This window comes from Stegastes partitus, unplaced genomic scaffold (assembly GCF_000690725.1).
Source record: "Stegastes partitus isolate 25-593 unplaced genomic scaffold, Stegastes_partitus-1.0.2 Scaffold160, whole genome shotgun sequence".
In the NCBI taxonomy this organism is placed as follows: Eukaryota; Metazoa; Chordata; class Actinopteri; family Pomacentridae; genus Stegastes; species Stegastes partitus.
In genome coordinates, this window is record NW_007577891.1 from 524,025 (window position 1) to 538,112 (window position 14,088).

Here is a 14,088-nt window from a genome sequence, read left to right on the forward strand (position 1 = left end):
ATGGTTACACGTCGAGCACAACTTTACACACACAAAAATGTTGAAATCCACGCCTTAATATTTGATATCTGCTATTGTTCTTGTAGCAATAATCTCTAAAGGACTAGTTCAATGTTTTGGGAAACTTTTACACATTTACTGTAGGTGTTCATAGAATATGAAGTTACAACCAGCAGCCAGTTTTCTCAGCTTATGACTGGAAACAGCTCCCTGTGCAAAAACAACAACATGCTAAGCTATCAGTTGATCTTCTTGTGACTCTCTACCAAAAAGTGAATAGTTCCCAGAATGTTACTGTTGAAGCTCCTCTGTATAGCTGACCGTATAAAAAAAGGGCCAAGAGCACAACGGTGTGCAGCACAACTCAAGAAAGCATTTTATCTCTCTTATAAATTAACGGCGTGACCAAAGGCCCTCACCAGGAGCAAACACAAGCACTCCCCTGGGGGAGGCAATTTGAAGGAAGAAAGGAGGGGGACAGCGCATCAGGCCACCGCTTGGACAGATCAAATCGACCTTAAAGACGATCCGGTGCGAGATGCAGCAGAAATTGATGGCCACGTGTCAATGAGGTGGAGACAATGAGGGCGAAAGGTAAATGTCCCAGGGTAGATGTTTGTGCATGTGCATGGCCCAAGTTTGCATTGGGCCTCTTACTGTGTGTGCGTAAATCATGAATATCCTCACACACTGCCACTGTTTAAGGCCCCTTTGGAGCGATTTCACCTGTTTTATTAAGCAGTAACAATTTATACATTTCAGTGGAAGTGGATATATGGCGTGCCTTTTGGAATGGGGCCTTTTATAAGTGATGGAATCAGATGATGGATGTGGCATTACTAATCAAATTCATTGTGGTAGCCACTGGGGAATACAGCCGGGTGAAAATAAGCCTTGCATGTTTATGAAATGCTTTTACAATGAAAGATACATTATATAATAATGAATTAAAAATGCTGCATGAAGCAGGAGAATAATTTCTACAAAGGTTTAGCATTTGAAACACTGAAGATTTTGTCGTTTAGTTTGAAGAAAGTAAATCAAAGAAGACATATCAACATGTATGAGGGTAAAATCACCAGACCATAACATGACCCCAACCTGCCTTGAGACACATCTATCTCTCTTTCTCTCATCACTTCATTTTAATGCCTTTTATGTCTTCGCTGGTGCGACTGACCCAACATAAAAATTGCACATCCTGATATTTCATCCTTCTTGTCTGCATATTGTATAACCTTTTTTGTTTTATAGAAATGAAGAAAAAAAGAGAAGGAAATGCTCAAAACAAATCAAACATATTTCAACATCTGAGCTCAACTCATCTAAAATATAAAATATGTAAATACATAACCTGAGAAATTTGTATTGACAAGGATAAACCTGCTGCTTGCTCTAACTTAACTGACTTGTTTGACAAACTGGTGAGTTAGGAAGTCTTCCATTTGAATAAGCAAAGCCGTGTTGTAATTGGGGTGCACACGTTTATTTTTTTTTTCTTCTTCTCTCTTTTGTTTTTCGAGTAAAAGCATAAGAAGACAAATCACGACAAACCTCATTCATCCAGCCAGACGAAGACGGAAATCAACCTGATTCCCAGATGTGTCACCCTCCCACCCCAACCCTCCTCCCAGTTATTCCTGTAACCTCCGAGACTGTAAGGAAATGAAAAGGGATTAGCGGAACTCTGAATCAACGAAATGACTTTAAATGACTTCTTTGGGTAGCCACAGGTCAGGCACGCAGCATGTTTAAGTTGACATTTCAATTGTACGAGTAATTTGCATTCTATTTGACTCTAAATGACACCTACATATTGAGGATTCCAACGGCAATTTCTGATTTTCCTCAGTTCAAAGATGAGTCGGAAACATGGCTTAATCAAGGTCTGTGGGACTCCTGTCAATCTCTGACCAAAAAAGAAAAAAAAAACAAACCCTCTAACATGCCGAGGTCTTAACTTCAATCAAATTCTTAATGTGTCCAAAGGAAATCTTCAACCACTGCACCAAACCTTATTAAATAAAGATCACTAAGTGAACACATGTAGCTGTAATATGGCGATCTGGTGAAAATTAGAAAGAAAGAAGAAAAAAAAAAGGCAGGGGAATGATTGCTTTGAGGTGATCGCAGACAGTGAGGTTTAAATCCTGTTGCTACGATACTTGGTAATGTCACTGAAACACGACCATAGTTGTAATTGTCTGGAGTTCACGCATGTCCTCACATATTTTGCCACAGACAGAGTGAAGTCTTCTGTGTGTGTGTTCTGCAGCATCATTCTTGTTCTATAATGTCAGCGCCAACATTTTCACACTTTTTATTAGTTTAAGAATCACAACAAAACACCAAATATGCTGTAAATCTCCGAGCATGTACGCCCATACAATCAACTCTTAAAAGCATCCCTGAATAGGTGGGGAAAAACTTCACACTGCTCCAGCTGTTTCTATATCAGACCCACCTTTTTCAATAATTTTCGTAAATCAGTCGATATCGGCGGCCTGATCTGTCTGAACACCGGGGAAATTACTTTACTTCCTGTGAAGATTTGTATTTTCATTCACGTAACATAAGATTTTAAGACACAGGAGCTGTTTTTACCGAGCAGTGTGAGCATGTCGCTGGTTATTACCAACAGTAAGTATGGAAGACAAAAATCCTCTTTAATGCATAAAGACGGCATAGTTTCCTTACTATCGCAGTGGAAAACAGACGTGTCGCTTATCAATTACAAGATGTGTTCTCTGCTTTTTGTGAATGAAGGATTTTTGCTTCATTTAAAACCCATTTGCATTTCGTTATTGAAAGTGTAGTTTAATTTTTTTATTTGGTTTGCAACAGAGGCCTTATTAAACATATTTGCTATTAAAGGTTTGGATCTAATAAGACCATATTTAATTAGTTAACTGACTAAGAAATAACTAACTTCAGAAAAGGTGATCCGTATATTTGATTATATGTTTGAATATATTTCATTTTAAAACTGAAACATCTAACTATCTCATTTACATACAATCTAAGCCCAGTTCAGACAAAATATCAGAGAGATTCAAACGTGAGCCTCCATTTTTATCAGCAGTTAAAAATAAAAAGTGTTTACTTTCTATCGGAGACAAAAAACCAACAAACAACTTTTAATTTATTTTTTCAAAGAAATCAGTCCTCTGCCTGTATTCACACTGAGGCTGTTCTCCACCTGTGGAAAGCAGCAGCACCTTCATCATCTTCCATCTAACCTGAGATTCCACCACATAGCTGCTCTTTTTGCTAAACAACATACACAACAAATTACGATACAAGGCCTCATTGTAATTTTAGAAATTGTGGTTACGATCCCCAGACACGCAGCAGAATGGCAGGAGCATACTTACCTTTTTTTTCCTCTCTCTCTCTCTCTCTCTTATAGAACTGGGTGCTCAGTTGTTACCTTTCTATCTATTTTCTCAAGGTCAGACCATGATGGGTGGATGGCCAGACGTGAGACAGAGGTAATGAGTTTGGAATGGCATTTAGAGCGGTGAGAGGCTCGGGACTCGCACCTGACTCATCACACTATGGATTCAGAAAGAATAGATAGTGTTAATGAAAATATATAGCTAAATCCATGGTTCTGGCTTGAATATCTACCACTGGGGACGAGCATTTGAGCTGCAAAGATTGTACATATAAAATATTTTATGCCATTTTGATGATTAAAATATCATGACATATTTGCATTAGAGTTGATGTAATTTTATTTTTTTAAGATTGTTTTTCGGGCTTTTTTTTTTTTGCCTTTATTGGATAGGACAGTTTAGAGAGACAGGGAAACATGGGGAGAAGAGTGGGGGAAGGACACGCAGCAAATGAGATGGACTTGAACCACAGCCGCTGCATCGGGGACTACAGCCCTGCACATGGGTCATCGTCTTATCCGGTTGAGCTACTGGGACACCCGGAGTTGATGTAATTTTTTACAAGAAATATATATATTTGTAGTTTTACTGTCGCGTTAGTGAAGCGTAACATCACTGTCCCAACTAATTTGCATGGTTGCTGTATGGTTAAGTCAGAAGAGCAGCTGTATTTAGGGAATCTGTACTTTAGGATATCAATGAAAGTATACGTATGACACAGTGATAGTCAGTCAAAACCATCCAAATAGTTCTACGTTATCTGAGCAGTTTTGAAATTGAACTTACTTGCAATTGCAGATAAAGTGCTTCATATACAATGATGAATAATGTTTAGCAGTATAGATTTGCTGCAGGCTTCATTTACGTACACACAACCAGTTGAAATTATATTTAGTGATAAGTTAGTACATTTTTTTTAATAACTATTTTGTGATGTCACCAGCTGTACAGTCACAATTCAGTTTGGTTTTGGCAACCAGGCTTATAGGTCAGCTCAGTTGATTGGTTGAAGTTAGAGACACAAGACGCAACCTGCAGTCCACCTCCCTTAAATCATACAATTTGTATTCCTAACCTATGAGGTATTTGATGGTCACGTTTTTTCTTAATTTGCCACACAACAAATGTAGTCATTAATTGAACTGCTAGTGCAAAAGGGCCCTTGTGAGTAAAATGTAAACACAAGTGTTTGAACAAAATATCAATAATGTTGCTTCTCTGATGAAGACAAACAAGTCACAAGTAATACATCTGAATTAGCCGATGGTGTTCACCACTTTGTTGTGTGCTCGAGAACAACATTTTGATGGTAAATCCAAAAAGTTCAGACTTTGTAGACTGCTCTGGATGTCCAATAGTTTTGTTCTCTGAGAGGCTCGGTGCAGGAACAATGACTTTATGGTAAGTCTGACTTTCCCATTTGGGGAGGAGAAACATGTTCAGGCTGCAAAAACAACTAATCATAACAAAACAATTTTTGCCCCTTTCATGCATTCTGCACCAGTGTTTGTTCTTGTAAATGTCCCTGCGCACCCCAGGGCATATATCTGTTCTCATGGGCCAGAGCAAGCAGAGAAACAATCATGTTTAGACCATCCATGAATGACAGATAGTTTTCAATTGTCCTGTCAGCAGCACAGGGGAGACCAATAGAAATGTTTTTCCAAGCCTCTTACTGCGCTCAATCTCTATGCCGCTGTCTGTGCCGGAGAAAATGCTTGTTTACCCAGAAACCAACGGGCCTCCCTGATTGCCATCCCAATTGTAATGGCCAAGGATGAGGGAGATCAATAGCTATCTGCACCCATTCCTAAAGCAATAACATTCAATAGGAAAACCCATTTACTTTTACTTACCTTTGCTTTATTTTGTTTTACCATAAGGACAGCCAGTTCTGAAGAAGATGGGATTTGACTGGACGGCAGGTTATGGATCTTTTACGACTACATTGCTTTTGTTTATTTTTTTTTTTATTGAAATGTGGGTAACAACGAGTGCAATGAGAACATCAAATATCAAGAACACATCACCCCTACTTCTGCGTGATTGATATTCCTTGTTGCCTTATTTGACCTTGAAGTGCGGACACTGATCTAGAGCAGTAGCTTTAGTGTTATAGCCGAGCAATGATTGCTGCCATATAAGGATAATACCAATTTATGGCTCCAGGAACATATAAAAACTCTCTGTCATTATCGCAAAAAAAAGACGTTTTTCTGTTCTCTTTTATGAAACGCACAATGCTTCCCTGACTATCAAAAGATATGAGTTCATAAAGGTCAGCTAAAAGGCTACATGTGTGTCTGTTTATGTCGGCACATGCATGTGCGTGGTCTCGCTCGGTGAAAACAGGAAGTTTAATAAGAGGTTGTGTGTTCTGCTGTACTTGCCTTAGAGCTGCTTCACAAATCCTCTTGCAGTCAGAGCAACCAGCTCTCCCAGGTGAACCGGTCTCACATCACATTTTCTCCAGTTCTTTGAGATAGAGCAAAAGAAGAAGAAAAAAAAAGGAATTTTAAAAAAGTTGTTTTACTTGTTGGAAACACTTTTCATCACCCTGTCGTTCTATATTCATTTCAATATTGCACTTCACGTCTGTATTGAACCATGGCTCTCCAGCCCTCTTGTCTCTCCAGTGTTTTTTCCTGATGCAAGGTGAATTAAGTTTCTGTATCTTGTCCGTTCTGTAGCTGTTGTTTGACTCAATATACCAAACTAAACACCCGTTCTGGCTGCCCTCCGTATAACCTTGCATCTAACTCCAAAGACTTCCCCGAATCCTTTGCAAAGCTTCTGGGAATGATATTTCTTTACTTTGGCACACCGCTGACCTGCTGTAGATATTTATTTTCTTCTTTTTTTTTTTAATAGCATTATCACATTCGCTGCTGCTACTACTGTGGACTGAGTTTGTCAGATTAGTGTTGTCACTCGTGTGTCGGCATACGACGACATGCATCTTGGTCATAAAGTCTGTGCATTTATTAGATTCTCTCACACTCTCAGCATTTTAACCCAAACACTTTCTCTGTCTGGACATTGACTTAAGAAGTGGCATGCGGGACATATTACACGTTGGTGAGTAGGTTGCAGTAGTAAAATGTAATTTCAAACCTTTAAACCTTTAGGCTCATGTAGTCCACAGGATTTGGAGGGATCTCTGAGTGTTCTGTGTGTCCACCCAGCTCAAATGTTTTATTTCCTATAAGTATGTCACCCATATTATAATATATTGCATTTTAATGGAGATCTTATTATCTCAACTCTGAGCTGTACTTTTTTTTTTTTTTTTAAGCAAAGAAATGGGCACTGGCCAGTATGTACATTAGGAAATAAAAGTATTTCTGCTGCATTCAGGTTGTGAGGCTTCTTCATGATGGAGATCACAGTTATCCAGTTTCAGCAAGTATTTCTTGATCCATGACTAGTGTAAAAAATTCAAACAATATTGTTCAGCGTTGTTGATAATATAAACATTATATAACTGATTTCCGACGCATGCTGATATTGTTTAAAAATATGAACCAAGCACACAGTGTGGGGAGAGGTGCAAAAATAGCTTGATATCCACGAACCATTCCAATTTGGCCGGCGACTTGGAGAAGCTTATCACAACTATCTTTTTGCCAGCAAGTCCAACTGTGTCTTTGAAGGATGACGTACTGTTTAACAGTGTTGAGGCTTCTCTTTTTAACTTGAACCGTTTATTTAATGAAGGATAACACAGTAACTACCTGTACACACTCAGAAAAATCTAAATATTAGCAAAATGACAAAGTTTAACTTCCTCTTGCTGCCACTAGTCAACAGAAGTGACCATTTTGATGGGGCAGCCACAGCTGTACGCAAATTCAGCGCCTCTCTGGGCTTCGCCGTAAAAGGTTAGGAACACTTGCAATTAATCATCCTGCATCAGCACCGCAACAAGTATTGTTTCCAAATTTATCATGATGCCAGGCCTTTGCAGGCATTTGTGTCTCACATCATGCCATCCAAGTGCCCACAGTAGGAGACATGGGATGTCAGCTGTAAATTAGGTGGCACACAGTGACCCCACGCTGTTCCAGCTTTCGTTAATCCAAGGCGAGGCACGCAGAGGACACAGGAGGACACATTAATCCCGGCGACTTAGGTGCTCAAACACCATTTATGTAATTCATACTATACCCCAATTTGTGGATGCCAGGAGTATGTACATTTGGATGGTGGACTCACAGCAAATCAGTTTAAAAATGCTGGACATGTTAATGCCAGGCTCCACACAGGAAATGAACGTCCTACTGGCAGCAGCTCCAGTGTCTTACTGTTCTCATTAGGCTCAACAGAGACGAGAACCTTCACATTGTTTTCATTTTCTCCTCCAGTTTGCTGCCTCAGTTGTAGACATGCAATAACCTAAGATGAACTTTTTACAAACATTTTAGAAGATTGTACAACTTCAAACATCTTTTAAACCCTGACATTCCTTCAGTGTCTTTTGTTCAGACTGCGTTTACATCCCACAGCCAATCCGAATTTCTGTAAATTGTTATCAATGCTAAATTTTGAATTATATTATTAGAATATTCCTTTATTATTCAATCCCAGTGTACAAGCATGATGAACCCAATATGAGATTACACACATTTGCAATTTAAGAAAACATAAACTTTTTTTACAGCCTTACAAACTAGTTTCATGCATTTTAAAATATATATCAGTTAGTTTAGAGCTCTTAAGTAGTGCAAAATAACAGTGGTTTAACAGGACATAATCACACTCTAATGTGGGAGTGTCAGGTCAGTTGAGTAGCATGTGAAGTCTTTTCTAATATCTATTTATGGATCGAGGTTGTTTCATCGCCTAATTACCTCATTTTAAAGGTACAAGACGAAAGACTGAACAGCGGCCCAAACAACAACGTGTTTCTTCGTCCACATGTGTCTCTCTCTGTATTCTGGTCTTCACTGTGTCAAGTAAAATGTCCTGCGGCCTTTATCAGCATAAAGCTGCCTAAACAGCTGCAGCCTTCCACCAAGAAGCCTGGGACAGCTGGCTGTCCACATAAACACACACACTGCCATTTTGACACACACACACACACACACACACACACACACATACATACACGCGTGCGCACAGGCACACACACACACATTTCCTCTCAGCCTCTCTCCAATCCTCTTGTATCTATCCCAGGTGGAATTGGGTTGAACAATGGTATGATGGGAAGGGTGTTGTTTGGTGGGCTTGGTGGAGAGTGGAATCCTCCCCAAGGTGACCTCTATAGGGTGGTGGGGGAAGAGTTGAGGGCTTTGACGGTGTAATGGACTGGTGTCACTCCAGCCAGAGATGCTCAGCACAGTAATGATATCATATCAATGCTGGGAGGTAAAAACGGCACCGCCGCAATTTATTTTTGTTCCTTCTCTTTCTCTTCTCATTGCTGTTGTCGCTGGAAGTTGACATGGTCATTTTGCTGTATGTGTTTACAGCCCAGACATGACACTTGAGCCCTTGAAAGTAAATTGAATTAGATCAAACATTCATGGGAATCAATTATTAAAAAAACAAAACAAAACAAAACACATTTTCATCTTTCTCCCACAAACCCAACAAACAAAGATTTTTACATGTGCATACGGCATGTTCATGTTTTTAATTCAACAGCTGTGTACAAACTATATACATTGTTTGGGTTATAAAGATTTTGCATATAACATTTAAAACATTAGTCTTCATACTTAATGTTAAAATATCCCTTTTCTATGTCAGGCATAAACAAATAATCTTTATCAATTAAAACTGACATATTAAGCTGATATCGTCAGTGGATGTTCAACAAAACAGATTAATTAATCTAATTTCATCATAATATAATTTTTTTAATTTAAAAAAATACATCTATCAGAAAATGTCATCTATTTTAATTTTTTGTTCACATAATAAATTCTGAAGGAGATTGTTGTATGTCAAGGAATTTAAATTATACCAAATACAGAATCACTTATGTCTATAAAGGTGAATTATATGCATGTGTTTGTGTATAAGTAAATAATTCAGAAAGTAAAAGTTGTGTAAAATGTGAGACAGGGTACAAAAACAGCAGAAGAGTAATCAGCAGATATCGAAGCAATGCTGCTCATAAACCTGCCGATTGCAAATGTTACTGTATGTCAATGAGGCTACGCGGACTCACAAGATCCACATCGCACTCTAATTACCTTGAAATGAACCAACTTTGAAAAAAAAAAAAAAAAAGTATCTTGAACTTTCATATATATTGATCTTAATTATTTTAGCCCCAGAGGGTTCAACACACACACAAAGTGAAAACAGAAGAGCGTTTCTGCCTCCCATCCCCTCCTCCTTCGTCTGACAGAGATTTCGCTCTCTTGGTGTGGAGGTGTTCAGAAAAAAAAAAAAAAAAAAGAGGGAAGGAAAAATAGCCTGGGGCACCTGGCAGAGGATTTGACCTGTTCCCTTGCAGTCGGAGGCAGAGAGGAAGAAAACGCACTTTTTCCCACACTAGCCATATTCAGGTTTTAAAGATTGGAAAGTAAAGTGGTTCCCCTATAGGTGGAAGCCTTCATCTCTCTCCCTCAGTATGGAGGTGCGTGCAGTGTGGAACAATCCGGACATTGTGCTGACCCACCCCGTCTGCTCTCAGCTTACACACCCAAAATAAGATAAATAATAATAAAGGTTTCCACGTTTATCAAGCGTCCCAGAGTCTGCCGCGTCACGTTAATTTACTTTCAGTCTTATGGCATCACAGCTAGTCACGCGATGGTGTGTTAACCCCCTTGATGATGTATTAAGTTGGATATCTAATACGCCGTAATAGATGAAAGTTCACCCATATGAAAACTTTCCCTCTGCCTCAGTGTTTGGTCCATTCAGCTCGACTTAATGAAGAGCTTCTAGCTCTCAGGCGGGGATATTTCCAGTGTAATTTTCACTCCTAAACACAAAGACATTAATGTGGCCTCATGAAAATGCTTTATTCTAACAGTGTTTTGAACATGAGGACCCTTAAACGACACTAAAACACTTATAATGAATCAACAACTCACAGTTCTTTTTTTTCAATACAGCCTAATTACAAGTAATATTTTTTTTTTTCAGCTGAGGCCAAATGTGATTTAATATGCCACAGTAATAAACAATAAACGTACGATTACAAAGGCGAGTTTTTATGTCAATCACACAGCCATTTGACAATAACACATGTTTTCCACAACGGCTCCGGGTACCATGGGATAACACTCCGATTCTACCGCACTGCACAATAACCATATTTCATATTTCTGAGAAAGGGGCACATGGAATCGCTGACGGCGTTTTTCCTGCTCTGTATTTTCACGGTGGAGTTGTGCCCGATGATGGTTATGATAATTTGATCTGAGAAGACACAGAGATTTGAACTAGCAGAAAGGAGGATGCAAATCCCTCAGTAAATCCCTACACTATATAGCCCGCAGCCTGCTGGGAGAGTTTAATATCTACTGGAATGATTAAACTGAAAAGGTGAAACCACCATTGTAGTAATAAGAAGTAGGACTGTGCAACAGGGGTTGGGCAGCGGGCTAATGGCTTGCACTGCAACTCCGACCTCCGGTGTACGTGGACCATCCAGAATGCTAATTTTCTGCCGCTTGTTTGCGTCGTCTCTCTTTTCTTTTTCGGAATAATTCAACTCTAAAATCCTACGTGAGCGGAACACAGCGGGGTGACGTTCTTACTTTTGTTGTTGTCATTTTATTTTTCATCATAACATCTTGAACAAAGTGTTTTATTTTGCGGTTTGAAATGAACTACAGCCATATTGCCAAACTAAAAACAAATAAATAAGACACTTTTTATAGGTTTATAGACCACATTATTTCTTCAGCGTTGTTGTCAAATAATATTTATTCTACTCTATGAAATTTGTATGCTTTAAAAAACATTACATATTAAATATTTAACACGCTATCGACATTTATTTTCTACATCTTGTTATAATGTACAAGACAACATGACTCATTGTAATTAAGTGGTTGCAACACCAGAGCAAGAAATGGTCCTAATTTGATGAGAGAAAACTGTGTCATAAATTGAAGGCCACATTTTATTCATCAAAAAATAATTACTGTAATTACACCATATGTTGATACGGAAAGCTGTGTCCTATTAATGCCAAAACTCTTGACTGCATTTTGCCAAAGCAGCCACTGTTGGTGCCAGTTTAAAAATCTTGTTGCCGCACCAATCTCTTCGTAATTTGAAGTTGAATCAAGCAATTTCTAACCACTGAGGACACAAAGTCTTCAAAACAAACTCTAATCAGCACAGCCTAATTTTTCATATGGGGACAGAGCATATCAGAGGAACTGGCCATCCCTCTGCTTTTCTCTTTCTTATTTTTTTTCTTTCATTAATTGATTATATTACAGAACTGTCAGTAAAAAGTAAAAAGTATGACAAACATGTTGTTTTTAAGTGCATAAGAGAAGTCTGTCTAAATTGCTTTTATTGTTGCAAGCTGTTATGAATAAACCAGAGGCTGTATTCACGGCAGCCCCGACGTCGACGTTCTGACACAGTAGTCGTCATTACTACATTATCACATAGGTCAGTCATTTGTACCTCAACTACACACCTCCAGAGGTTTGTGAGTGTAACTTGCTGGTCACAGAATCTGCTCGAAGACCCTGTGAAACTACTCAAAACAGCCTTTGTAGTACTTCTCACTACATTAGGTGACATCTTACAATGATGACACACACACACACAGACAGACTCACGACGTGAAAACAATACCGTCCAAGCTGTCACGGCTGGTAAAAAAAATAAAATACAAAGCCACCGATAATGTATTAGAACAGACACTTTGTAATCCCATCCTGTTTTTGATGTGTACTCCTAAACCTTAAATGTGTTCCACAATTCGCATGCCACTCTGCCGAAAGCGTATTCCGCGTCTTGATTTACAAAATGAGTGGGCATGGGAACGCCAGCCGCCACTTTTGTCCTCTGGGCAAGGAGCTTTATTAGGAGGGCATAACACGCTATCCCCACATCCGATCACCCATGGACCCGAAATCAGCTTGTACGGTAGGATTCGCCATCGCAGCTAGCTCATCGCGGTTAGCGGAGGCGTGTGATGGAACCAGTGTTATTCAACCGTAGCGCCTGAAAGCTACAAAGATCAGCTCGATGGAATGTCGATTCTCTAAATTTCAGCGGTACGAACTACTCTTCTATATTGCAAGGGATCCCTTGACTTCATAATATTTAAAATATTGCCTAACATATCAAGAGGACAATCTATTTGGGTTGCATTTTCCTTTTATTTATACATACGGACAGACATATTAATTAACTAACGCACGGACGACAGAAACTATCTTTGGATTGACCGCCACCTACGTTGGTCAACAAAAAAAAAAAAACACCCAACACACAACGAACCAACCAAATCAAACACATCACCCAACCAACCATCAATAAAAAGAATAAATAAAGACCGAACAAAAAAAAAAAAAAAAAAAGCCACGAGGTTTCCACAAGAACCAAATCTGATAGCGATGCCGGGTGTTCTCCCAAAAAGGTCATGCAGGGATTCAACGCACGCGGTTCCTCTGTGCACGAATTTAGCCCTCTTGTAAATTCCTGCCCACATAAATTAGAATATCCATGCTGAACTGACATCTAGCGTGTTGTCTGTGCTCGTACTTTTAACCTTGCAAATCCCCCATCGTGAGGATCCCCGCTCAGATAAGTTACTGTTTTTGAGCATTTATAAATTACCCTACTTCTTACAGTCACTGGTATTCTTGTGCTACCCCCAACATTGCCTTTAACTTAAGAGGAAGACATAAATAATGTCAGTAGGGTGTCAGTGCTGAATAAATGCAAATAGTAAAAGAACTTAAAATGTACATCTCAATTCAATCTGGTTGGAAAAAACTGGCCACGAATGACCAAAAGCTTCGGAATGGTTTTATTTCTGGACCTTTTAATCTTTTATTTTCCCTGAGTCACAACCAAACGGTTAACCCACCTCGGGGTCACGTATTGGTTTTCGCTCCTCACTTCCTGTAAGTCAAAGCATCATTTTCCATCTTAGGCGAGGTGGTCGCATTTATGCCTCCCCCCTCCAAACAGACCTGTGCGCTAACCTGCAACACAAAATAAAAACGCATTCTTATCTTTTTATATTATCCCGCTAAACAGTATCCAAGCACAAAAGCAGCCAACTTGCAGGGTAAATGCGACGACTCATTCAGGGTCCATACACAGTAATTCTGCTCGAGCCCCTTTAGTCTCTGCTGGCTAAATCCTCTGTTAGAGATAGAGGCTGGGTTTGATCCCCTGTAGGATCTCAGTTTATCTCTCTTGCAAATCTGCTGCCAGATGACAGGGTTAGCTTTGTGGACTGTGGCTGCCCACGCTCTCTTAAAGATCGACACGATGCCTGGTGCCACAGTGTTTCTGTCGTTTTACTATTCTGGAGCCACCGAGGTTAAAAAGTCATCTTTGTCTTCAAGGCAATTTATGGTATTTCTACATTTTACTTTTTAAACCTTTTTTCTGTATGTTTACTTCAGGAATTTTTAATTAAATCAAATGTACTTTCTATGTGAAATATATTAAATATTTATACTTTCTAGATTTGAACTACTTGTAAATCATTTTTAATTCTGGCAGTGGCGTTATGTTGTGT